This window comes from Suricata suricatta, chromosome 5, assembly GCF_006229205.1.
Source record: "Suricata suricatta isolate VVHF042 chromosome 5, meerkat_22Aug2017_6uvM2_HiC, whole genome shotgun sequence".
In the NCBI taxonomy this organism is placed as follows: Eukaryota; Metazoa; Chordata; class Mammalia; order Carnivora; family Herpestidae; genus Suricata; species Suricata suricatta.
The window spans coordinates 139,084,248-139,109,562 of NC_043704.1; the positions used below are offsets into that span (position 1 = coordinate 139,084,248).

Consider the following 25,315-nt stretch of genomic DNA (forward strand, 5'->3'; position numbering starts at 1 on the left):
TGGAGATCTCTGACTGTTTCTCTTCTACACTAAGTAATTATTGCCAGGCTGGCACTGGCGCCCAGAGTTTTCAGATCATCTTATTTTGTGAGAGAAGCCAGAATCCCAGGTGTTTATAAGCAATATTCCAAAGTTTCAGTTTTGGCAACAAATTTACAGGAAATAGTTTTAAAATATTCCCTGAGCTGAACAGAACCCGTGGACCCCATACAGCCAGTAGCCAGCAGGTATCCACTGGCAGTGCAGAATGCAGCCATATCTGAAGCATTCCCTGATTCTCCCTTATCATGTGCCATCCCTTCTTTTTTTTTTTAGTTGATTTATTTTTGAGAGAGAGTAAAAGCAGGGGAGGGGCAGAGAGAGAGGGAGACTGAGGCTCTGAAGCAGGTTCCACGCTGAAAACAGAGAGTGTGATGTGGGACTTAAACTCTCGCATCGTCAGATCACGACCTGAGCTGAAGTTGGAAGCTTAACTGACTGAGCCACTCTGGCTCTCCTGTGCCCTCCCTTCTTCGACACCACACCCTTTGCCTATCCTGCTCTGTGGCATTTATTTGCTTTGTATGTGGATGATTGCTTAAAATGTATTGTCCTTGAAAACTGAGGCCATATGTTATTCAACTCTGTAGGTCTCAGTCAGCTGGAAATTGGAATAGTGTTTTGCATGCATTCGGCATGTGTTATTAGGTACATTTTTAAATGGACTCCTTGGTAATAACCTTGCATTATATGCTTCTGATAATTAGGACCCAATAATGGGCCAGACTGGACATATTAGGTGATGAAAATGTATATAAACTTCCCAATCCTTGTCCACCCACCAGTATTCTGTCCTTGACTTTTGATAGCTCAGGGGTGTACCCTTACTCTAGGTAGGAATTAGACTGAGACAAATATTTCACATTCATTTTCCCCCCCAAGTCTATGAATTTTTTCTAGTTCACCTAGGTACTGATCCCCTGTACAAAGAAAAAAAGGTATTCTTGAAATTTTTGTTGTTTAGCTTTGCCATTATAAAGAGGGCATGTTTTTCCTTTCATAATGCTCATTTCCCCTGCTTTCTGAAAGTTTGCCATCCATGATTTTGCTTTTATGAGTTACCTATGTCAGTACCTGTTTTCATTAGTGGAGAGAAATTCAAAGAAGATTTTTGCTTATGGCCATGAACCATAATAGAAGGAAGCAAGAATGGCTCCACCAGTTCCTTCCCCAAAAACCACACTCAGCATCATGCTGCCCTAGCTTTGAGATGTGTCTCTGAGTATCTGTGCCTTACCTGGATTTATTTTGTGCATCTGTTAGATGATGTATCCTAAGGTATCAGAAAAGCCTAACTGAGGTGATTTTTGGGGTCTGGGAATTCTTAAAATAGTTTCCACATAAAATAGTGGTAACTGCCTCTTTGTTTTATGTGGTTTCTGCTTATGAAAGTTTTTCAGGAACCCTATAATTTTTAATAGTTGGGGGGGTGCTGTATGATTTCTGGTGGGGAGGAAAATGTTTTCTAACAGTCTTGCAGAGGCAGTAAGATGGCAGGTTAGCATGGAGACCCTGATCTTGTCTCTTCCCGGAAAGGCAGCTAGATCAGCATCAAATCTTTTGAACACCTAGAATATTGATCTGAGGATTAATGGAACAATCTGCATAATTTGAGTCAGATAACTTGTCAGATGGAAAAATTCACCCCAAAGTAAAGAACAGGAAGAAATTATGGCCAGGGATTTAATCAGTACACATATAAATAAGATATCTGAACTAGAATTTAAAGCCATAATTATAAGAGTACTAGCTGGGGTAGAAAAAAGCATAGAAGACACCAGAGAATCCCTTTCTGTGGAGATATAAAAACTAAAATCTAGTCAGACCAAAATTAAAAATGCTATAACTGAGATGCAATCTTGAGTGGATGCCATGATGGCAAGGATGGATGAAACAGAGCAGCGAATCAGCAATATGGAAGATAAAATCATGTAAAATAATGAAGCAGGGGAAAAAAAAGGGAAACAAAGGCAAAAGGTCATGATACAAAACTTAGAGAACTCAGTAGGTTATTAAATTAGTGGGAATAACATTTGAATCATAGGAATCTCAGGTAATGAAGAGAGAGAAAAAAGGGGCAGAAGGATTATGTGAGCAAATTATAACTGAAACTCTCCTTATCTGGGGAAAGACACAGACATTGAAATACAAGAAGCACAGAGAACTCCCATTAGATTCAATGAAAACTGACCATCACCAAGGCATATCATAGTCAAATTCACAAAATACACAGACAAGGAAAGAATGATGAAAGCAGCAAGGGAAAAAAGTCCATAACCTCTAAGGGAAGACAGATTAGGTTCAAAGCAGATCTGTCCACAGAAACTTGGCAGGCCAGGAAGGAGTGGCAGGATATATTCAGTGTGCTAAAATGGAAAAATATGCAGCCAAGAATTCTTTATCCAGCAAGGCTCTCATTCAAAATAGGAGAGATAAAGAGTTTCCCAGAAAACCAGAATCTAAAGGAGCTCATGACCACTAAACCAGCCCTGCAAGAAATCTTAAAGGGGACCCCTGAGTGTAGAAAAAAACAAAACAAAAGAAAAAGACCAAAAGCAACAGAGACTTGAAAGGACCCCTGAGTGTAGAAAAAAACAAAACAAAAGAAAAAGACCAAAAGCAACAGAGACTTGAAAGGACCAGAGAACATCACCAGAAAAACCCACTCTACAGGCAACACAAGGGCACTAAATTAATATCTTTAAATAATCACTTTAAATGTAAATGGACTAAATGCCCCAATCCAAAGATGTAGGGTATCAGAATGGATGAAAAAACAAAACCCATTTATATGTTGCTTACAGGAGACTCATTTTATACCCAAAGACACCTTCAGATTTAAAGGAAGGGGATGGAGAACCATCTATCATGCTAATGGATGTCAGAAGAAATCTGGAGTAGCCACACTTATATCAAAAAAACTAGATTTTCAAACAAAGACTGCAACAAGAGATGAAGAAAGCCATTATATCATAATTAAGGGATCTATTCACTAAGAAGATCCAACAGTTGTAAACATTTATACCCCCCAACTTGAAATCACCCCAATACATAAATTGATCACAAACATAAAGAAACTCATTGATAATAATACCATGATAGTTAACACCCTACTTACAGCAATGGGCAGATTGTCTAATCAGAAAGTCAAAAAGGAAACAGTGACTTTGGATGACACACTAGACTGGATGGTCATAACAGATATATTCAGAACATTTCATACTAAAGCAAAATACATATTCTTCTCAAGTGCACATGGAACATTCTCAAGAACAGAACACATACTGGGTCACAAGTCAGCCTTCAACAAGCACAAAAAGATCGATATCATACCATGCATATTTTCAGACTTGAAATCAACCACAAGAAAGTTTGGAAAGCCCAGAAATACTTGGAGATTAGAAACATCCTACTAAAGAATGAAAGGGTTACCAAGAAATTAAAGATGAAATTAAGAAGTGCATTGAAATCAATGAAAATGAGAACATGACAGCCCAAAACCTCTGGGATGTAGCAAAGGCAGACATAAGAGGAGCGTGTATAGCAATCTAGGTCTTCCTAAAGAAGAAACAAATGTCTCAAATACACAACCTAACCTCATCCCTAAAGGAGCTGGAGAAAAGGACAGCAAATAAAGCCCCAAACCAGAAGAATAAGGGAAATAATAAATATTATAGAAGAAATCAATGACATTGAAATAATAATAATAAAGAAAATTAGAACAGATCAACAAAACCATAAGCTGGTTCTTTGAAAGAATTAACAAAATTGATAACCTCCTAGCCAGAGTCATCAAAGAGAAAAGGAAAAGACCCAAATAAAAAAGTTCATAAATGAGAAGAGAAATCACAGCTAACGCCACAGAAATACAAATAGTAAGATAATATTATGAGCAATTATATGCCAACAATTGGGCAATCTGGAAGAAATGGACAAATTCCTAGAAACATATAAACTACCAAAAACAAGAGTCCAGGGCCAGATGATAGTACCCAAGCAATCTACGCATTCAATGCAATCCCTATTAAAATACCACCAGCATTCTTCACAGAGCAAGAACAAACAATTCTAAAATTTGTGCAGAAGCAGAAAAGACCCTGGGAGTCATGTTGAAAAAGAAAACCAAAGCTGGAGGCATAACAATTCCAGACTTCAAGCTATATTACAAAGCTGTAATGGTATTGGAAGATAGTATGGTATTGTCATTAAAAAAACCCCACATAGATTAATGGAACAGAAGAGAGAACACAGAAATGGACCCACAAATATATGGCCAACTAATCTTTGACAAAACAGGAAAGAGTATCCAATGGATAAAAGAGTCTCTTCAACAGTGTTGGAAAACCTGGAGAACAATCCAGAAGAATGAGCCTGGGCCATTTTCTTACACCATACACAAAACTAAACTTACAGTGGATGAAAGACCTAAATATAAAATGGGAAACCATCAAAATCCTAGAGAAGAAAACAAGCTACAACCTCTTTGACCTCCATTGCAGCAACTTCTTACTCGACACATCTCCAGAGGCAAGGGAAACAAAAGCAAAAATGAACTATTAGGACCTCATCAAGATGAAAAGCTTTTACACAGAGAAGAAAACAATCCACCAAAACTAAAAGACTACTGGTGGAATGGGAGAAGGTATTTGCTAATGACATGTCAGATAAAGGGTAAGTATCCAAAATCTATAAAGAACTTCTCAAACTCAACACCCAGAAGACAAATAATCCAGTGAAGAAATGGGCAAAAGACATGAATAGATACCTTTCCAAAGAAGACAACCAGATAGTTAAGAGACATATAAAATGATGCTCAACATCACTCATCATCAGGGAAATACAAACCAAAATCACAGTGAGATACAACCTCACACCCCTCAGAATGGTTAAAATGAACAACCCAAGAAACAACAGATGTTGGCAAGAGAAATGGGAACCCTTTTACACTGTTGGTGGGAACGCAGACTGGTGTAGCCACTTTGGAAAACAGTATGGAGGCTCCTCAAAAAATTAAAAATAGAGCTACCCTACAACCCAGCAACTGCACTACTAGGTACTTAGTACCAAAGGATACAACAATGTTGATTTGAAGGGACACGTGCACCCCAATGTTTCTAGCAGCAGTATCAACAATAGCCAAATTATGAGAAGAGCCCAAATGTCCATTGACTAATGAAGATATAAAGAAGATGTGGTGTGTTTATATGTGTATGCATATGTATATATGTATATACCCAATGGAATATTATTCAGTGATCAAAAAGAATGGAATCTTGCCATTTGCAACAGCATGGATAGAAGTAGAAAGTATTATGCTAAGCGAAATAAGTCAGAGAAAGATAAATATCATGATTTCACTCATTGGAATTTAAGAAGCAAAACAGATGAACATAGGGGAAGGGAAGGAAAAATAAGATAACAGAGAGGGAGGCAAACCAGAAGAGACTCTAAAACAGAGAGAACAAACTGGTAGTTGCTGGTAGGGTGCTGGGTGGGGGGATGGGCTAAATGGGTGATGGGCATTAAGGAGGGCACTTGTTGGGATGAGTACTAGCTGTTACATGTGAGTGACGAACTACCAAATTCTATTCCTGAAGACGTTACACTATATATTAACTAACTTGTATTTAAATGAAGTAAAAAAAATAAATAAAACAGTCTTAGTTTATGTTCCTTATTACAGGCTTAGGTTTGAGTTCCTTTTTCCCATTAATTTTGGATATCTGAAGTATTTTATGATCCTGAAACCCAGAACTGGAGGTATTTTGCGGTGAAACTAGGAAGATTCCATTTTCTGCTTCTTTTGCTCTGTTTTCATGAAATGAAAAATGAGAATATAAGGTCAAACTTGAGTGCTTTGTATTAACACTAAGGTTCGGTAAAATCTCATGTCTTGTAACGTACAGAAAAAGAAAAGGGAAGATTTCTGTGGCAAAGGGGAAAAAAAGCAACAGATGAAGGATGCTCTCACTGCCGAATGAATGACTGCACACAGCCAATGAACCTCATTTCCCACAGACTGCCAAAATTGAGAAATGGAAATGCCACACAAGCCAACGAGCTTGCTTGGACTGTGAAATTCCACACGGTTACCCCAGTGCTGAGGGTAACAGCTAACAGAAACCTGAAAATAATGAATGTGATTGATTACACTTGGGAAACATAACAAGGCTTGTTGAGACTCTAATAAAAATAGCGTAACATAGAACAGCCCCAGCAATAATCACAGTGTTGAGCCCAGGTCACATTGTGTGAAATAAGTCAGGTATTTCTGACTAATGTGGTCTCTAGGCTGCATTTGCTAGGAAGTTTTACTGTGTGTATGTGTGTGTGTGTGTGTGTGTGTGTATGTGTGTGTGTGTGTCTGTGCGCACATGCACTGTTTATGCTTATTAGCCATTCAGTTGCTTTGGTTGGCAAGCAGAAAGCTAGACCCTGTAATTGATTTATAGAGTATTTCTTTCTCTTAATTGACAAGGCATGGCACAAATCCCATTTTGTGAATGTGGAGGCTTTTGCATAAAGATCAAGCACAATGGATCTTTTGGCGAAGGTCAAATTTTGTTTCTTTTACATTTTATAGCCCCACCCCCATCTCCCACAGTCCTTTCCAAAGGTTGAATTTTTGACTTACAGCTCTTTTTTTTCTCCCCCACCCCCTGCCTCCTTCTGAGCTAGGCTCTTGTGCTTCAAGAGGATTCTGTGTAGATTTCTTTCAATAGACAGATTTATTCCAAACATCCATAGTTATGTTGCTTTTTTTGTATAAAGGCAGAATAACCAAGTAACGGAAACCAGAGGTTTTCTGGGGATCTAGGTAGTGAAAACAAACATTATTTTTAGGGTACTACTTGACAGGGTAAATGAACTTTCACAGTCGTCTGTTGTTAGGTTACGCCACTTGAGGCAGACTCACAGTGATGACAAGATATAAGGTAAAGTGGAAACAAGCACAGCTGTTTAAATTTTTTTTAACGTTTATTCATTTCTGAGAGACAGAGACAGAGCACAAGCAGGGGAGGGGAAGAGAGGGAGACACAGAATCCGAAGCAGGCTCCAGGCTCTGAGCTGTCGGCACCGAGCCTTGCACAGGGCTCAAACCCACGAACCGTGAGATCATGATCTGAGTCGATGTCAGACGCTTAACACACTGAGCGCCCCCAGGCGCTCCCAAGCACTGCTGTTTAAAACCCAAAGCCCAGACCAGCATACTGCTACTTTCACTCACATTCATTTGCCAGAGCAAATCACAGACAATTCCAACACCCGTGAGGCCGGGGAAATACTTCTTGCCTCTAGCAGGAGGTAGAGCACAGTCACATGACAAAAGGAATGGATACAGAGAGGGGCAAATAATTGTGGCCAATCATTCATTCTACTATAAAGCCATTCCCTAAAGAGAATATGAACTAATGATACCAAGTGGAGGAATTAATGCAATGTAAGCAAAAGTCTTCAATGAGATAGATGCTGGCATCATTTGTAATTTGTCTTGCATATTGGGAGTGTCTCTAAAGGACTTTTTGCATACAAGCTCTTGGGTAGCAAAAGAAGTCCTGGGTGACTTTTGGAGAGCCGGTTTTCCCCTGCATGCACCTATCTGTGGAGAGCCACTTCTCAGGTTGGACAGTGAGAAACAGTCCCAGAGTTGCCCTTCCTGTCTTTGGAAAAGGAAAGTGTTTGTTCTTCTGACCATCACATCTGGTGTTGCAGAAGGCAGAGGCTCAGCTCAAACATGCATCCAGATCTTAGAAGTGTGCTCGCGCCATCTGCATGCTCATTTGATACAGTTTTCACCCTTCAAGGTTGCTTTTGTATTCATTTTAGCTCTTATTTGCAAAATGATGTTGGAATGATAAGGAGGGTATTATCCTTTATGGATATTCTGGTTTTCCATTACTGTGTAACAAATTACCCCAAAACTCGTTGCAAAAAGCAGGTATTTATTATGCTCATGGACTCTGTGGCTCAGGAATTTAGGCAGGAACAGCCAGGACGGTTTGCTGGTGTTCCCAGGTATCTGGGGCCTCAGGTGGAAGTCTCAAGAATGGGATGACGGATAGCTGGGTGCTCGAATCATCTGAAGGTTCTGTCACTCACATGCTTGGGGGTTGATGCCGGCTGTTGGCTGAGACCTTAACCCTTACGACTGTTACCTAGGACATCTACGCACTCCCCCTCCACATAATCTGGGCACTCATTCCACACAGTGGCTGTGTTTCCAGGGTGAGCATCCTAAGATAGACAGCCAGGTGGGAGCCATATTGCCTTCGTTAGCCAGACTCTCAAGCTGACTATACAGTATCCCTTCCACATCACTCTACTTACCGAGGCAGTTACAAAGACTTACCAGGTTTCAAGGGGAAGGGAATAGATTTGAACTCTCGATGTCAAAATAATGGAAGAAGATTTGGAATCCAGAACATTGATGCAGCTGTTTTTGGAAAATATAGTTTGCTGTCTGGCTACAACAATATACATCTCCTCCATGTACTTATGCTTCCTTCGAACACCCTGAAGTTTCATCTGATTATGGCATCAGACTCAGGCTGTGGTGAGGCCCAGGGCCAGGGGTGGGGAGGGCATGATGCAGGAGCAGCAGTCCTGGGCCACGCTTATTTTCACATCCATATTCAGGGACCCTCCAGTGAAGTTTGAGGATTGATCAGTAAGCATTTGGGGAGATAGATCAAGTCTGGTCCAGACCAACAATGGCAGTCTATCAGAATTCCACGCGGGCTCCAGGTGACCTCACGATGCAGCATCCTTCAGCAGACAGCCAGAGTGAAGGCTTGGAGTAAGTAGGGCAGCAAACCAGGTAGGGGCAGGCCACGCCTATCGGGATAATTAGGGAGGCTTAGGTCATGTGCTTTCATGGCTGTTTCAGAGATGTAGGGGGTGCTGGGCCTGTCAGATGTAGGAGTGGTAGAGAAGGTTCTCTGAACAGGCCAGAGGGCTGTTGAGCCCTTGGTCTAGGGGTGTTCGTGGCCAACCACTTATGGGAAAGAGGGCAAGGCCTGAGCAAGCAGGGACTAATGTTTGCTTATATGACTATGATGGTAATTCTCTTCTGCTTTGTGGGCCCTTAAGTGTGCCTGCTGGCTGGGTCACCACTCCAGCCTTACCAGGTGAAGGTATACCTTTAAAAGGCATGTAAGTATTTCTCGGACTACTTAATAGGAAAGCTATTACTTCCACCTTCAAACAGGATAGCCTGCCGTCAATTTTCTTGCTTCTAACAACCTCTCTAACTTATTGGGAATTAAATATTCCCCCAAATCAAAGCATCTCAGTATTGGCAGGGACCTCCATGATCACTGAGCTCAAAAAAAGGGGTTGATCATAAAAGCTCCAGTGATGCCCAAGAAAGCATGAGATTTTACATCTCTGTGTGCAGGTACAGGATTTAGGATGGTTTCTAAAATACACAGCAGTCTTTAGTATATTTCTCATATCTGGAGGAAGGCCAGCAGCCTCTTTCTTCCCTCCCAGTATGCTCCATCTGGCTGGGAGTGGTTGGGAATCAAGCGATGCAAAGCCAGTTCGGCCTTGGTGAGGTCTTTGAGCAAAATCACAATATAGTTACAGTGTGTGTGTGTGTGTTTGTCTTTAAGCTGCCTGATTCTATTCTTCGTTCTGTGCTGCACTGACCTATTTCAGGGATCCTAAGCACCAAGACCTTCACTTCATCAAGATTCAACCCTCTTGTCACAGAAAAAAGAGAATATTATTATTCTTGACTGTCCTTGGTGGTATTTACACTTGAAAGTGCACAAATTGGGGGTAATGCTTGAGAATCTGACATATTTGTTAATGATGCAATTTTAGTAATAGAAAAATAGTTTATAGTGTTTGTCTGCTCTAACTCAAATCACCATCTATAGGCAACTGCTACTAGAATGTAGTGCTTTGCTCTGGTTGGAGTGCTTACTTTTGCTTGGTTTTTTTTCTTTTTCTTCCCCCTCTCCCCAATTTTTTTGGCTCTTGGGAAGAGAAAAAAAGATATTGCAGTTCTCTGGTAGTATTTTTCTTGTTAGTTCTGATGAGGCATTGAAAATATTTGTACTCAAGAAGATTATAGGTGTAACAGTATGACTGTCAGTCCACAAATGCAAGGAAGCAAGAAATGTCACATTTCTTCAACTCCTTCCTTTCAGTCGACACAATTTGGACGATGAAGACCCACCTTTCTGGCTGGCAGGAAATTTCGCCTCAGCCTTCATGAGACTCCTCCTCTCCCTAGAGTCATGCTGAAGCTTCAAGGTCTTAGGTGGTACAAAGCCATTGGGGGGCTTCACTGTATGCCTTGTCCCTGTACTTGTGGTCCCCTGAGGTCTTGTGGCTCTGCCACAATACCATTTTGGGGGAAAGGAATTTTGACAGTGCTGTGAACCTCAGAGCTTAGGACATGGTCTTCCAAGAGCATCATGGGCCTCCGTCTCTGAGGCTTTGCTGTCTGCCTGCCACCCATCAGGAAGGACACCTTTCCCCACTGCTCAGGAGAACCCCCCCACCCCGAATCCATCTCTCTCTTTGTAACTTCTCTTCATTTCTCATTGCATTTGGAATCACCTCCTCCTTAGACTTTTGAAACCCAGAGCCAAGGCCAGAAGTGTGTTGCAAAATCTCCTTTCCCACTACATTCTTCTGTCTGTTCGACTTTGGGAAAGGAAAGGGGGCAGTGCCTGAGGAGACCCAAATATTAATAATTTTTTTTAAAAATTCAATTGCTCCAAAGAAGAATCTAAGAATTGCTCTGTCAGGGGTGTCCTCCCTACCATCAACTCATAGGCAATGACCAAGTTCTTGTCCATGATAGCAGGACAAGAGGTCACATTTATCTCAGGTCCACTGTTGCCCTGTCTTCTGGAGGCCAGGGAAATGTTTGCAAGTGCAGATGTGCACCTCTGGAGGATTTCATGGTTGCCTCTATCATGGAGGGGAGGTGGGATGGGGGTGCGTGGGCATTGTTAATTGCCTGCACTAACCAGCAGTTGCTAAAGCTGGACACCTTCCTGAAGGGTTAGTTTTACTTTATTTTCTTTACATTTTTACAACAGGCCAGATTCAAATTCGGCTCCTTTTGGCACATCTGCCTTTCCTGCACTCTAATTTTGAGAAGCAGATTGTAGTCTGATTTTGCTTCAGTGGCAAAGAGATGTATAGCATTATCTTTATAACTCCCCTCTCTTGATATATAAAATTTATATTTCCATATTTTATATATAAAATTTTATTTTATAATATAATGTTCTATAATATAATACATATTTATGTTACTTCTAAAATATTTCTATACTTCCATAATCTGATTTAATTCTAAATAAGCATATAATTGTTTATATACTTCTATATTATATACTTCTATATAATAAAGCATTAAAATTACATGTATACAAATTTTTAGGCTCAGTAACATTTCTTGGGTAAGTTTCTCAAGGTGGTGTCTCAAGGGTAGCAGCATCTATTTATATTCCATTTTCTCTTGCAAAGAGAGGCCGTGTGGTAGAGTGTTCTGAGCCAGTCTGCCTGGGTTTTAATCCTCACGCTGCCACTTGCTGGCTCTGTGGCCTTGAACAATTAGCTCAGCTTCTGTGCTTCACATTTCTCTCCTGTAAAATGAGAACAGCGATAACAGTCCCTGCCCCATCGTGGAGTGAGTTCACATCAGGCTTAGAATGTGCCTGGCACATTTAGGACGTGCTAACTGTTATCCTTGAAATATCTGTGTTGTTGGACTTGTATTTAAAAGCATATACATATAATACAGTGCTGGAGAAAACATAAAAATAATTGTCTCACTCTCCTGCTGAAAACAGACAAACTGAACTAACCTCAAGGGTCTCTCCGGCACCCAGCATATGAAGTCTGCGGTCAGGATTCGGGCACCCAGAGTACTCCAGGGCCAGCCTCAGCCCAGCCTTGGGCTCCTGTCCACCCCCTCAACCCCACGGCTTCAACTCCTTGCACACTCAGCTTCTGTTCACCCGTGTCAGTCCCCAAACGTCAGTCTTGTTGCCCTTCCAAATGCTGCCCCTCCGTAGGAGTGTACTTGTAACTTTTGTCTGCCTATTAAAATATTGTCAGTTGTTCGGGGCACCTGGGTGGCTCATTTTGTTAGGTATATGACTCTTGGTTTCAGCTCAGGTCACGATCTCATGGTTTGTGAGTTTGAGCTCCACATCAGGCTCTGCGATGTCAGCGAGGAGCCTGTTAGAATTTACTCTCTCTCCCTCTCTCTCTGCCCCCTTTTCACTTGCTATCTCTCTCCGAATAAATAAACTTAAAAAAATAGCAATTCTTTTGTGAAATCCTGTTTCCCCCAAATCAGAGGTGGTGAATATCATCTTTAGCCCTGATAATGCTTAAATAAACAAGCAAAAATCCAAAGTTGTGTTTTGACACTTACTTCCTCTGTTTATAATTAGTTGTATATTTGTCCTTCTCATTCAGTTGGAAGCCACAGTATCATTTTTCTATTGCAGTTTTTCCAATATTTTAGTGTGAGAATTTTCAAACATATAGAGAAGTCGAAGGGATAGAATACAGCCCACAAACCCACCTTTTATTCAACATGCAGTATCATGTGGTCACATTTATTTCCACTGAGCCATTTAAATGTAAATGTCAGTGATCATGACCTTTTACCCCTTCAGCTCACAGCTCTCAAAACCAAGGACAAACTCTCTCATAACCATCATGCCTGGGTAAGACCTCAGAAAATCAATGGTGATTCTCTAATGTCACTTAATATGCATTTTGTGTTTAGTGTCCCCAGTTAAGAGAAGGCTATGTGTTCATTCCTATTTATATCATAATGGCAAATATCACTTTCTGTTGAATTGAAGAATGTGAGTACTGCTAATACCATTAGGCATCGTTTTCTTGCAGAACATAGCCTTTTCTATTACAGTTTGAGACTTGTTTCTCTAGACCTTAGCCTTGGCTTTGATCTTTCATCTCTCTGTGACTCCATCTCTGTCTCTCCCCCTACAGAAATGAGACTAAAAGGTTTCATTTAGAGATGGAGATTTTAGGAAGCCTGTATTGCATTTTCTTTCTACCGGCACAGCAATCCTATTCACTTTTAGGAAGGTTCTAGTGTTTTTTATAAAGTAATAATCCTGCAGACTGTGACAATACAATCAACTCTAATCCGGGGACTGGTTATTCAGCCAATGGATTATACAGAGATTTTTCTTCTCTGTTTTCTTCTGTCGGCCTCCTGGCCATTTCACTGACTGTAGTATTTTCATGACTGTGAAAATCAAAGGAAAAGAAACTGGGTATGGCTTTCCTTAGCTTTTTAGCAGTTCTAGTCAAAGAGCCGCTAGTGATTGAGTATCAGGCTGAATTTATGTTTGTGGATTATGACTGAATATTCCTTTCCCAGAATTTCCTTGGTGCCAGTAGTGAGAATAATTGAGTTACTTTTAATAAATAAAGTGTATTAAGAAATTTAAAGAGTTTGTCAATATAAGAAATGATTTCGATAAGAACAGTCAATCAGTAACTGATATTGTCACGAAGGGGATGAAATGGAGTCTGTCATGACTCAGAGACACCCTTCCTAGTTGATGGGTCCAAAGATGAATCCAGTTCTTTCGTTGGGATTATAATTTATTTGTTTGCTACTATTTTTCTTTTTCTTTATTTTATTTTTTTACTTACATAGTTTATTACCAAGTTGGTTTTCATATAACACCCAGTGCTCTCCCTTGCAAGTGCCCCCCTCCATGACAATCACCCCCTTCCCCCTCCCTCCTCAGCCCTCAGTTTGTTCTCAGCATTTGAAAGTCTTTCATGATTTGCCTCACTCCCTCTCCCCCAACTCTTTTCCCCCCCATTCCCATTCCCGTGGTCCCCTATTAGGTTTCTCCTGCTAGACCTATGAGTGAAACCATATGGTATCTTTCCTTCTCTGCCTGACTTATTTTGCTTAGCATGACTCCCTCCAGGCCCATCAATTTTGCTACAAATGGCCAGATTTCATTCTTTCTCATTGTCATGTAGTATTCCGTTGTATATATATACCGCATCTTCTTGATCGATTCATCAGTTGATGGACATTTAGGCTCTTTCTATGATTTGGCTTATTGTTAAAGTGCCACTGTGAACATTGGGGTATATGAACCACTGTGCATCAGCACTTCTGTATCCCATGGGTAGATCCTCAACAGTGCAATTGCTGGGTCATAGGGGAGTTCTACTGTTAATTTTTTGAGGAACCTCCACACTGTTTTCTAGAGAGGCTGCACCAGTTTACATTCCCACCAACAGTGTAGGAGGGTGCCCATGTCTCCACATCCTCGCCAGCACCTATAGTCTCTTGATTTGTTCATTTTAGCGACTCTGACCAGTGTGAGGTGGTATCTCAGTGTGGTTTGATTTGTATTTCCCTGATGATGAGTGACACTGAACATCGTTTCATGTGCCTGTAGGCCATCTAGATGTCCTCTTTGGAGAAGTGTCTGTTCAGGTCTTCTTATTTTGCTTTTTCATGTTCATGACTTTGTGACTTTCTATGAAGTGCTTTAAGCAAAATATCCAAAATGCACTAGAATTATTGAAAACATATATTTTTATCTTTGACTTACTGAAAATGGATGTTTCAGTTGTGTTGTTTTATTTGCAAAAGCAAAGTTTGCAATGAAACTTGTACATCATGGAATCATTGACTCTAAAACTCTTGTCTTAGTTTCCTAAAACATAAACTCTGGAATAAAAAGTACTAAAGTGCTTTGAGATTACTTTAGAGTCAGACAGTTCATCCCAGAAGAAATTCAGTCACTATTGATGTTTATTCAGCTCAGACAAGCAAAAGGAAGGGCTGAAATGACAGAACAGGGAAATGACAGTGGAAAGAAACATGAAAAATAAAGCCAGGATTTATTTCATCAAAGTATAGATGCTCTGGTAACCATGCATCAAAAAATATATGCTTTATCCTGTTAATCTGTTTTGCTTTCTTGAGCACTCTTTTCCAGACATGGAAGGTATCATTAGTTGGTTGCTAACATGTCTACTGTCTTTCCTCCTGAGAAGTCCACGAAGGCAGAGACAGTCTTGTTTATCAGTATGTCCTCAGTGTCCAGTAGCCAAGGGCCTAGCTCATAGCACCTGCTCTCCAAGTATCTGTCAAATAAGTGGATTCCTGCATCTTGTGTAGCTAGAGTTTTTTTTATCTTAAAGCTCAATGATTACATGAGTCTCTGTTAGATTAGCTAAGATAATTTTTAAGTATAATTCTGTTTTTGTTATTATTATTCAAAACATACTTTGTTCTCCCTATTTCAGAGGTGATTGAGCAAGATGTTATTATGTATTATGTTCAAAGCTCCCAGAGTTAGTTCTAAAATAGAAAGCAGGCATCAAAGAACTCAGCCCAAGATTCCTCTTAAATGAAAACTGCTCATTGACATCCTGTCTTTTCAAATTTTGAAAGAAACAGTTGAAGCTCAAGTGAGAGAGCATTTCTGCCCACATTTGTATTTTGAATGACTCTGAGTCATAGACTTGTATGCTTCTGCCATGTAGGAAGAGGTAAGAAGTGGAGCATCTCATGAACTGTGAGATCCTCGAGGTTCTCCAGTTTCCCCCTAACTGGACCATCATGGAGCTTAATTATTGTGTCTATGGAACATAGTCTATCAGCAGCCCCCCTGTGCTGTGATCATGGTTTAAAACATGCTACTGAAAAAATAGTAATGATCCTTGGATTATTCAAGTTGTAGATTCCCTCTACTTATAGTTCTTATTATTGAAAACAGCTGCAAAACTTGTGATGTGCCTGAGGCTGAAGGAAACATAATTCAAGGTTATTGAACATTATTCCTTTTCTCTCTTCTGTGAGCAGTCATAATACACTTTTTAATTCACAAGAAAAAGGAAGTCTAGATTATTTCTTCCAAGCCCTGTGCTAAGGCCTCAAAAGAAGTGTGTCAAGCTTTGAATGATAGTCATAAAAATAAAATGCTTCATATGAGTCTTGCTTGGAGTTTATTATAAGAATATGTTTGACCCTTAAAAAAATTCGATTCTGACCTAGGAAAACATGCAACTTCTTTGACAGTGGCTGCTGATTTCTGGGGTCTCCCTTATCTTTGCTCGTTTTACCAGCTTCCTTCTTTCAGCAGTGAACTATTTTGAGCTACCACTGTTGGGGCTTGACCTTGCAAATGATAGAAAAGAACTTAGTGGTTTTCCTAGCCTCTTAATCTCACAGCTGAGGTCTCATTTTGAACCTAAAGGAACATCAAGTTTCTACAACCCCAGTGATGTACGATCCTGTGGATGCCATTGGTCACAGGATCAATGAGGTCAACAGAAGAAGTATGGCTTCTCTAGTGTTTATTTTTTTACATTCAGCTCAAGTAGTGCTTTAGAGATAAAAAGTCCTCTCCTAGATCTCCAGAGTGAAGGAAGCTCCAAAAGAGAAACTTGGTATCACAAGAAGGTGTTTTTCTCCTGACCGCCAATTATCTGATCCTTCTTCCTTCTCTTTCACTGTAACAGCACAGGCTTTTATTTTTATTTTTTTTCTTTTATAGTTTATTGTCAAGTTAGTTTCCATATAACACCCAGTGCTCATCCCAACAAGTGCCCATCTCCATGCCCATCACCCATTTTCCCCTCTCCCCCTCCCCCATCAGCCTTCAGTTTGTTCTCAGTATTTAAGAGTCTCTCATGGTTCACCTCCTTCCCTCTCCTTAACTATTTTTCTCCTCCCCCACCCCCACGGTCCTCTGTTAAGTTTCTCCTGTTCCACATATGAGTGAAAACATATGGTATCTGTCCTTCTCTGCCTGACTTATTTCACTTAGCATAATACCCTTGAGTTCCATCCATGTTGCTACAAATGGGCAGATTTCATTCTTTCTCATTGTAATGTAGTACTCCATTGTATATATAAACCACATCTCTTGATCTATTCATCAGTTGATGGACATTTAGGCTCTTTCCATGATTTGGCTATTGTTGAAAGTACCACTATTAATATTAGGGTACATGTGCCCCTATGCATCAGCATTTCTCTATCCCTTGAGTAAAAATCCCTAGCAGTGCTATTGCTGGGTCATAGGGGAGTTCTATTGATAATTTTTTGAGGAACCTCCACACTGTTTTCCAGAGAGGCTGCACCAGTTTGCATTTCCACCAACAGTGTAGGAGGGTGCGCATGTCTCCACACCCTTGCCAGCATCTATAGTCTCTTAATTTGTTCATTTTAGCCACTCTGACTGGCATGAGGTGGTATCTCCGTGTGGTTTTGATTTGTATTTCCCTGATGATGAGTGATGCTGAGCATCGTTTCACGTGTCTGTTGGCCATCTGGATGTCCTCTTTGGAGAAGTGTCTGTTCATGTCTTCTGCTCATTTCTTCACTGGATTATTTGTTTTTTGGGTGTGGAGTTTGGTGAGTTCCTTGTAGACTTTGGATATTAGCCCTTTATCTGATATGTCATTTGCAACTATCTTTTCCCATTCTCTCGGTTGCCTATTAGTTTTGTTGATTGTTTCCTTTGCTGCAGCACATACCTTTAGACCTGCATCTTTCAGGCTCTGAGATTTTGGATTAGGAAGAGAGCATACCATGCCAGATTCATAGCTTTTTCTTCTAAGAATCACTCAGGTTCCTGGGAAGATGGGGAGGCAGTGTATGATGGCATCGTGGTTTACCTTCTTTCCCCCCACCAAAGAAGATTCCTTTGTGTGTGTCTGCCTCAATGCACATGCATGAGACAGGCTGCTTTCTGTCCAGTTCCGTGGGGGCCAGGCTGATGATGTCTAGGTTTCACAAAGAAAAGGAGGGCTCAGCTTCCTCATTCCACTCAGACCCTTGAGCCATGCATGGTTCAGACAGATAAGCTTTAAGGGTGACAAAGTGTGTCCCCAAGTTCCCCCAAGTGTGGGAAATAGGGAGAAGGAGATTCAGAATGTCAGTTTTACTGTTCTTTATGCATCTTTTTCATTTATTTGTGCAGCAAGAACGCATCAAGCTCCTCCTTTGTGCCCAGCCCTAGCTCTATTCCTTGTCAGTTTCATTAAAGATGTTGCACCCTGAGAAGCTCTTATCGGCTGTCTTAACCCACCTCCCATTTCCTCCATAAAAGTGTTCCGACTTTGCTGTCAGAGGATCCTGGGTTTGAATCCTGTTTCCGCCACTTTGGAATATCAGAGATATGGGTTGTATTTGTTGCTCATCCTCCTCCCCCTTAGGGGGAACATCTTTCCCTCTTTGTGATCTCTCTTGATGGGAATATAACCCTAGGTGTGCTGCCATTTCCCAGCCACACTAGGCCCATGACTCCGCTAGCATCTGAGTCTTGAGTAAGGCTTGATAAACATCGTAGAGCCCACCGATCCCACCAGAAACGCTGAATTTTGATGTTTGAGTCACTCCTGATGCTGGGCGTGGTCTGGCTCTTGTCTTGTTTGCGGGTTCTCTGAATACAGGGAGCTACTGCCGTCCCATCAACAGAGGCCCTTTCTGTGTGTTGGCCACAGCTGGTGTCTGTGACCTGAAATCAAAGAAATCCTGGCTGACATGACTTTGGGGGCAGTTACCTTCACGGCTTTTAATCTCAGTTTCTGTGCTTGGAAAATGGGAGAAATAATGCCTGTCAGGGTGGGGATGGCCCCACGAGGGGAGTGGCTCCGCGTGGGAGGCACGCGGTAAGTGATGGTTCCGGCCATGGTCGACGCTTTGCTGTCCCTGTGCAGAAGCCCTGCTTCGGGGTGACTCCATTCCCAGTCTCGCCAAGTGCACGGGTCTCCCTCAGAGGTGACCTGGAGCTTGGATTCACGAGGAAAAGACAGGTTCAGAAATAGAAAAAGTAGCAGCACATCGGAACCTCAAAGCGAGGGAACAGACAGGGCGGGAGGCGTGAGGAGGCTGGAGCTGTCTAGGAGTGAGGGGGACGCAGGGGGTGGAGGGGAAGAGGCAGCTTATGTTCATACCTGCTTTCTGTTCTCATTGCCTTACATGGAATTTTGAGCCTCCTGTGACTTCAGAGACATTACCTATGATTCTCTTCATGGAAGGCTGGCTGCATTTCATTTCTGTCTGAATTATGTCTGTGGATGTGGATATCTTTCACTTATCTCAAAAGCACATGTCTCTTTCTTATTTTTGTTTTTTCATCAATGGAAAAAACATCTTTGCAGACTTGCTTAAGTGAGAAGCAGCCTGTCATTCTCCTCTTGAGTGTTTTACTTACCCCTGTCTTTCTAGGCATAGTCAGTGCCCAAACCCTCTGTGCCTAGAGATAGCTTCTCAAGGGGCACAACCTGAAGCTCATCAAAGGCACATATGAATTAGTCTGCCTGGGTTCAAATTCAGCTTTTCTACCAATTAGCTGTGTGACTTTAGGAAAGTAGCATAACCTCTCTCTGGCTTTGCCCATCCATAAAACAGGCCAGTAATATGTTGATGTATTGTGAAGATTAAGAGAATAAAAGCCCAGTATGAGACTTCTATTAAATGCTCCCTGAATATATTTGTGGAGATTGCATTTGTTGCCACCAACAGAACTGAACATTGTTTAAATTAAGAAAAAAGGAGGAATGGATTGAATAGCGGCTGGGCATTTGCAGAATTTAAGGCAGAGCCGGTCCCTCTGAGTTAAGAAATGGGGAAGGAACACAGGGCAGGGCTGGACCCTCAGCAGCAAGAGTTGTTGGACATTTGTGTGGGGCCCTGGCATCTAAGTGATGCCCGCGCCTCCAAGTCCGCTGGGCTCACTGCCCCCCCCCCCTTCACTTCACACCATCGCAAATATCAAGCAGGGGGAAAAACCGATGAAACTCCAGGTATCACACGGGCAGGGGCGGGGGACCCCTTCGGGCCCAGATGCTGGTTTAGCCTTTTGAAAAGGCATGAACTTTGCATCTCTTTTCTTGCTTATCAGAAATGAAATCAGCGTTAATAAAGGGCAAAGCTCAGGCTGAGCCTGGGGAGACAGGAGCCCTGGCTACTTTTAAATCCTTACTGAAGGCAGAATCCCCAGGGAAAAAAATGATTTTATTAGCCCTGAGATTACGGTAGGAAAATTCAGAAGTCCACAGACCGTCTTTGATCCTAAGAGCGTCGACAACCAGAAAGTTTCCCTATGTTCTGCATGATACCGCTAAGCAGTAGTGTCAAAATACCTTTGTTTTATTTTGCGTTGTTTTAAACAGAGTCTGTACTGTGGGGGCTGGAAATGTGGCTGAAGGAGACAGATTTGTGAAAAATGTTCTCAATTGCTGTGGTGTTTATAAATAATCGAGTAGATCCTTTCAATGGGTAATTTGCAAGAATAATTTAAAACCTTTTGGGGGGAAAGTTTTTTGAAACAAAGGTGCATTGGAGCAATACTTTATTAAATATCACAGTAGTGGTCTGTTGAGCTACACCCAGTTTTCGAAAGTGTAATCTAGAGGGCGGTGACGATGATGGTGATGGTGGTGATAGCCAGCACTTACCCATGCACTTGGACTATGTGATGCTAAGTGCGTTAAATGTACCAATTCACTGGCTTCTCCCAACATCCCTGTGAGGGAGTTACTGTTATCTCCATTTTACAGGTCAGGGAGCTGAAACACAGAGAGGTGGGTTAGCTTTTCCAAAATCACATAGTAAGTAAGGGGTAGAAATGGATATAGACTCGGGTCATTCAAGGTCACAGCCCAGGCTCTCAGCCAGCACAGTCCTCAGTAGTTTGTAGGCTGGGAACGTCAGGTTCCAGACAGGAAGTAAAGGGACTCAGAAATGAAATAAACAAAATAAACACATAATGCACGCCATGTGCAAAATATACCGTAGAAGATACTGTCTTATTTGTTGCTTCCAGGAAGCCATTGGTGGTATACTTCTTCCATAGAAGGTGTTAAAAGATAAACTGAGACGTCTTAAACACTGTAAGACTTTATCTGAGCAAAAATCTACTTGAACTGGGCAGCGTCCCATCCAACAGATAGAAAGGAGTTCTGAGGAGCTGTATAAAACGAAAGACTTTTACAGGAAGAGAGGAGCAGGCACAAGGAAGTTGTACTGGCAAAAAAAGGCAGGTCGGTTATTGCAAAGTTACTTCCTTTAGCCAATGGCAGGGGCCATACCGGCAGATGCCTCGGCTAGTGCTGATCATGTGACTTCTGGTCGACTGGTTTAAGATTCCATTCCTGGCAAAGCTGGAACTGCAATAAAGTTAAACTCCGGTTTGGTGAGGTGGTGGTTAGCATGAGTGACTCCATGCGTGGCCTTGCGGCTTGTTTTTTACCAACGGGAGCCATGCAATGCTATGTAGTCAGTCGATGCACAAAGCGGGTGGAGGCTGGTGTTCAAACCCAGGCATTTTAGACCTCACACCTTGTGCTTTCTTTTCAAAAGCATATTGCCCAGCCTTCTTAATAAAACAGATCCAACTGTTTCTTCAACTGCTTTAGAAGTCCTCTCTATTACACGGAGGTATTTCTTATACACACTATGCCTACACAATAAAAAAAGAAGACTCTGAGAAGCTCAGTCTCAGAGGCGTGATCCAGAGACCAAGTCAGGGTCAGAGGGTCTGAAATACTAGTTTCTCGTGATGGTTTCAGCCTGAATTTCTGAAAATCATTATTCATAGATTGAGTATGGAACTAAGTCGATCCACGGGGATTTTAGCCCCGACCGCTGAACATGTAAATGGCAGCATTTACCATTTCAGTGATAAAAGGAATGAAATTGTATCCTGACAAAACCTGTACTCTAAAAAATAAGTTTAAAATTTCTGAAAAAAATTTTTTTAATGTTTATTTTTGAGAGAGAGCATGCGTGTGCATCTGCAAGTAGGGAAGGGATAGAGAGAGAGGAGACACAGAATCTGAAGACAGGCTCCAGGCTCTGAACTGTCAGCAGAGCCCGATGTAGAGCTTGAACTTATGAACCATGAGATCATGACCTGAGCCAAAGTCAGACAGTTAACTGACTGAGCCTCCCAGGTGCCCCTGAAAGTTTCTAAGTAATATAAAATCGTCAATTTTCTTCAAAAGACCAAAACAAACAAATAAAACACTATTGCTTATATATGCTCAGATGGTTCAGGAACCAAGGATGTAAGGCCTATAGACCCAGGGAGGATTTGGTCTTGAGCCACCACCTCAATTCTCCTATCTGAAAAATGGGACCTTAATATTACCTCATTTTATATGACAAAGATGAATGAGGGGGAAGCAGTATTTCTTTACTGCATGAATTAAGTCTAAGGCATTTTGAATAGACTACTGCTAACAATAACCAAAAGAATCTTTAAAAATGGGCAAAATCAGCTATAGAAACCATTTCCTGGGGCCCAGAATTTGGCATTTATATGGCCAAGGACATTATGAATCAGGGTTGGTCTAAGCTTCATGGTTTTCTTGAGAGCGTCTCCACTGCTGTGTGCGAGGCTCAGAAACTCTGGCTTGCACCATCAGCTCCTGCAAACATCCTCTTTGATCTCACTTGATGATGTTTTTGTGTGAACTAAGATCCAAGCTCAAATACAGGAGCATTAAAGGTACAAGAGAGATAATGAGTCTCTAAGTATGCCTCCTCCAAGTTAAGTCAACAGATAGACATGGGTGGAAATTTAGAAAAGGAAAGACTCGGGCAAAGTGACATAGCTAGCAGACAAAACAGAAGATTCAAACAGATTTTAGTTTGTTCCTTCATTCTTTTATGTATTAACTCTATTCGTCTTTTTCAGTATCATCCATGAACTATCCAGCTTGTCATATGCTAAAAATGTCACATACGGTACCTCATTTCCTCTCTATAAGTAATGAGGCAAGGAAGGTGAGTAGTACTACCTTATATGTAAGGAAACAGAGGCTCGGAGAGGTGAAGAAACTCAGCCAAGATCACACAGCTAGTATATGATACAGTCTGGATTTGCATGCTGGGTGGCTGCTTCACTTTCAAAGCCCATGTCTATTCTGCCAGGCCAGGCTCGACCTGTCCAGTGTCAGAGTTCCCTGGGGGAAGTTTCTTAAGGGCAGATCCTGGGATTCTACCTCTAGATATTTTTATTCAGTTGTTCTAGATAGGGGGCTAGGGATCTCCGTGATTTGGATGATGTCCATTCATGAATTACACTTTGATAAATACTGTCCTGTATGATGTTGTTACTCAATAAACAGTAGTTCTCTTTGGAACAGCTCTGAGATCATCTCATGGTCAGTTTTGGTATCTTCCCCTGAACACTAAAATATTAAAGTCCACCTCAATCCCTGTTGGGAAGATGAAAGAAGATACTGCATGGCAAGCAGTGTGCCCGACTTGTGGAAACCGCTTTGTAAATCATAGTGTTCTGTCCCAGGAAAGCAGAAAGAACCAAAACATTCAATATGAATCGCCTTAAAGAGTGGCCAGTTTAGGAGGTGAATCACTTGCCTGATGGAAATCAGGGCTACGGGACAGAGCAGACATATGGAGTTTGCCTAAGTGAGGAGGTGTGGGGATGAAAGTCCAACTAATCCCAGAAGCAGAATTAGTTGAGAAGCAAAGTAATCTTTATTGCTAACGTAGCCCAGAGAAATCTTACGACCGTCAACTCCACTGCTGGCCAGTGTGTGACTGTGGTCAGGAAGTAATATGATGCATATACCTCCTATTGTGTAACACATCAGGGACCAGAAAGAACCCTGTTAATCACACACACTCATCTTGTTGCAAGGAAATGGAGGAATATTCACCCTAAGTGGTAAAAGTAGCCTCATGTCAGTTCAGGTCAAGTTTTGCCATCAGACGCTTTGCAAAAAGCTTTTAGTTTTTTATAGCTTTTTAGATCTCAGAACTGCAGATACGGGATTGTGGACCCTTCTAACATTTCCATTAACATTACTCTCCCAGGATGCTGCTTCCCAAATCCATAAAGTGGGCGCAACATTAGTAGCAAGTGTAATGGGATGTCTAAATTAATTCAATACATCTTTATAAAACTGGAGTTGGATAGATTACCAGCCAATGGGACTCACTGGAGGATGAGATTGCACTATTCCTTCTTTCTCTTTTTTACAAATTTTGAAAAGTGAAATAAAATCAGAGAACATTGAGAAAGCCGAGGGAAGAAATGATTTCCATTTTGCAAACATCTTACAACACAACTACTGTCATTTCATGAACATCCACTTATCCTTGTTACATAAATTTTTATCTAGATACAAATAAACTGTACATACAATATATATTGCTTTAAAAATATTTGTGTCTTCCTACAATATCTCAGCAGTCACTTTAAAGTTTGTATATTATTACACATTACCATATTCATGTAACAATTCCCTTATTGGTGGACATTTTCTCTGTTACCCAAATGCTCTGATGAGCCACCTTTGCTCTTAGCTAAATTTGTTATTACCTAGAATTAGTCTTGGTATGGAGATCTACAATGTTGATTCAAAAGATATAAAGATCTGGCACTAAAACCGGGGAGAAGGTCTGGACGGGCAGTCAAGAGCCAAGTGTAATGCTGAAGGCCTTGAAATTCAAAGGGGAGAGTCTGGGGGATTACGCCAATGTTAGGTGAGAGAAGAAGCTTATTCAAAGTTGGAGGTGTGAGGAGGAGTGAAATTAGAGAGAGAAGCAGTGAGCAGGGGCTCCCTGTCCGTGTGCGGCCGGCACTGCCAGCAGCACGGCCTCTGTGAGTCTATGAAGGGGCTACGTGCCTTAGTGTACAGACACAGAGGGATAATTAGTATACCCAGAATGTTCCTTTCCTCCAGTGTAGTTTTTATTTCTGTTAAGTGATTGCTCAAAGTGGGCCTTATTTTTACCTGACTTCAGTCCAAGTGGCCATCTGCTGTCACCTGGACTCCTGCAAAACCATCTGAATGCTTCTCTGCCACTCAGCCTTGAGCTTCTCTAATCTGTTCCCACACAGCAGCCACAGGATATTCTGAAGTGCAAGTTTACTCATTCGTCCCCTGTTTAAAACCCTTCAAGGTCTTCCTGGCCTTCCTAGCATAAAGACAAAAGTACTTAATGTGGGCTTAGCCTCTTTTGGTTGTAAGTAACAAGCGACCTAATTCAAGCCGACTTAAATGAAAAAGGAAATGTTATTGGATAACTCTATCCGATGATCAAGGCTCAAGATTTTATTTTATTTTAATTAATTAATTTATTTTTAATAGTTTATTTTCAAATTGGTTTCCATTATACACCCAGTGTTTCTCCCCACAAGTGCCCTGCACCATGACCATTACCCCCTTCCCCCCTTCCCCTCCCCCTTCAGTCCATGGTTCGTTTTCAGTATTCAATAGTCTTTCATGATTTGTG

General features: G+C 41.3%; 1 long non-coding RNA gene across 4 annotated transcripts in view; it reads left to right on the top strand.

Annotated features, from left to right (window-relative positions):
• The window catches only part of LOC115292342, a 370,178-nt gene that overhangs the window by 209,665 nt on the left and 135,198 nt on the right, over nt 1-25,315 (top strand). For 3 of the 4 annotated variants that reach the window (XR_003908942.1, XR_003908939.1, XR_003908940.1), the window contains one exon: nt 22,746-22,834. The exons of the other annotated variant lie outside the window; for it this stretch is intronic. This is a non-coding gene — a long non-coding RNA (uncharacterized LOC115292342). The remainder of the gene's footprint in view (nt 1-22,745; nt 22,835-25,315) is intronic. 4 annotated transcript variants of the gene reach the window in all.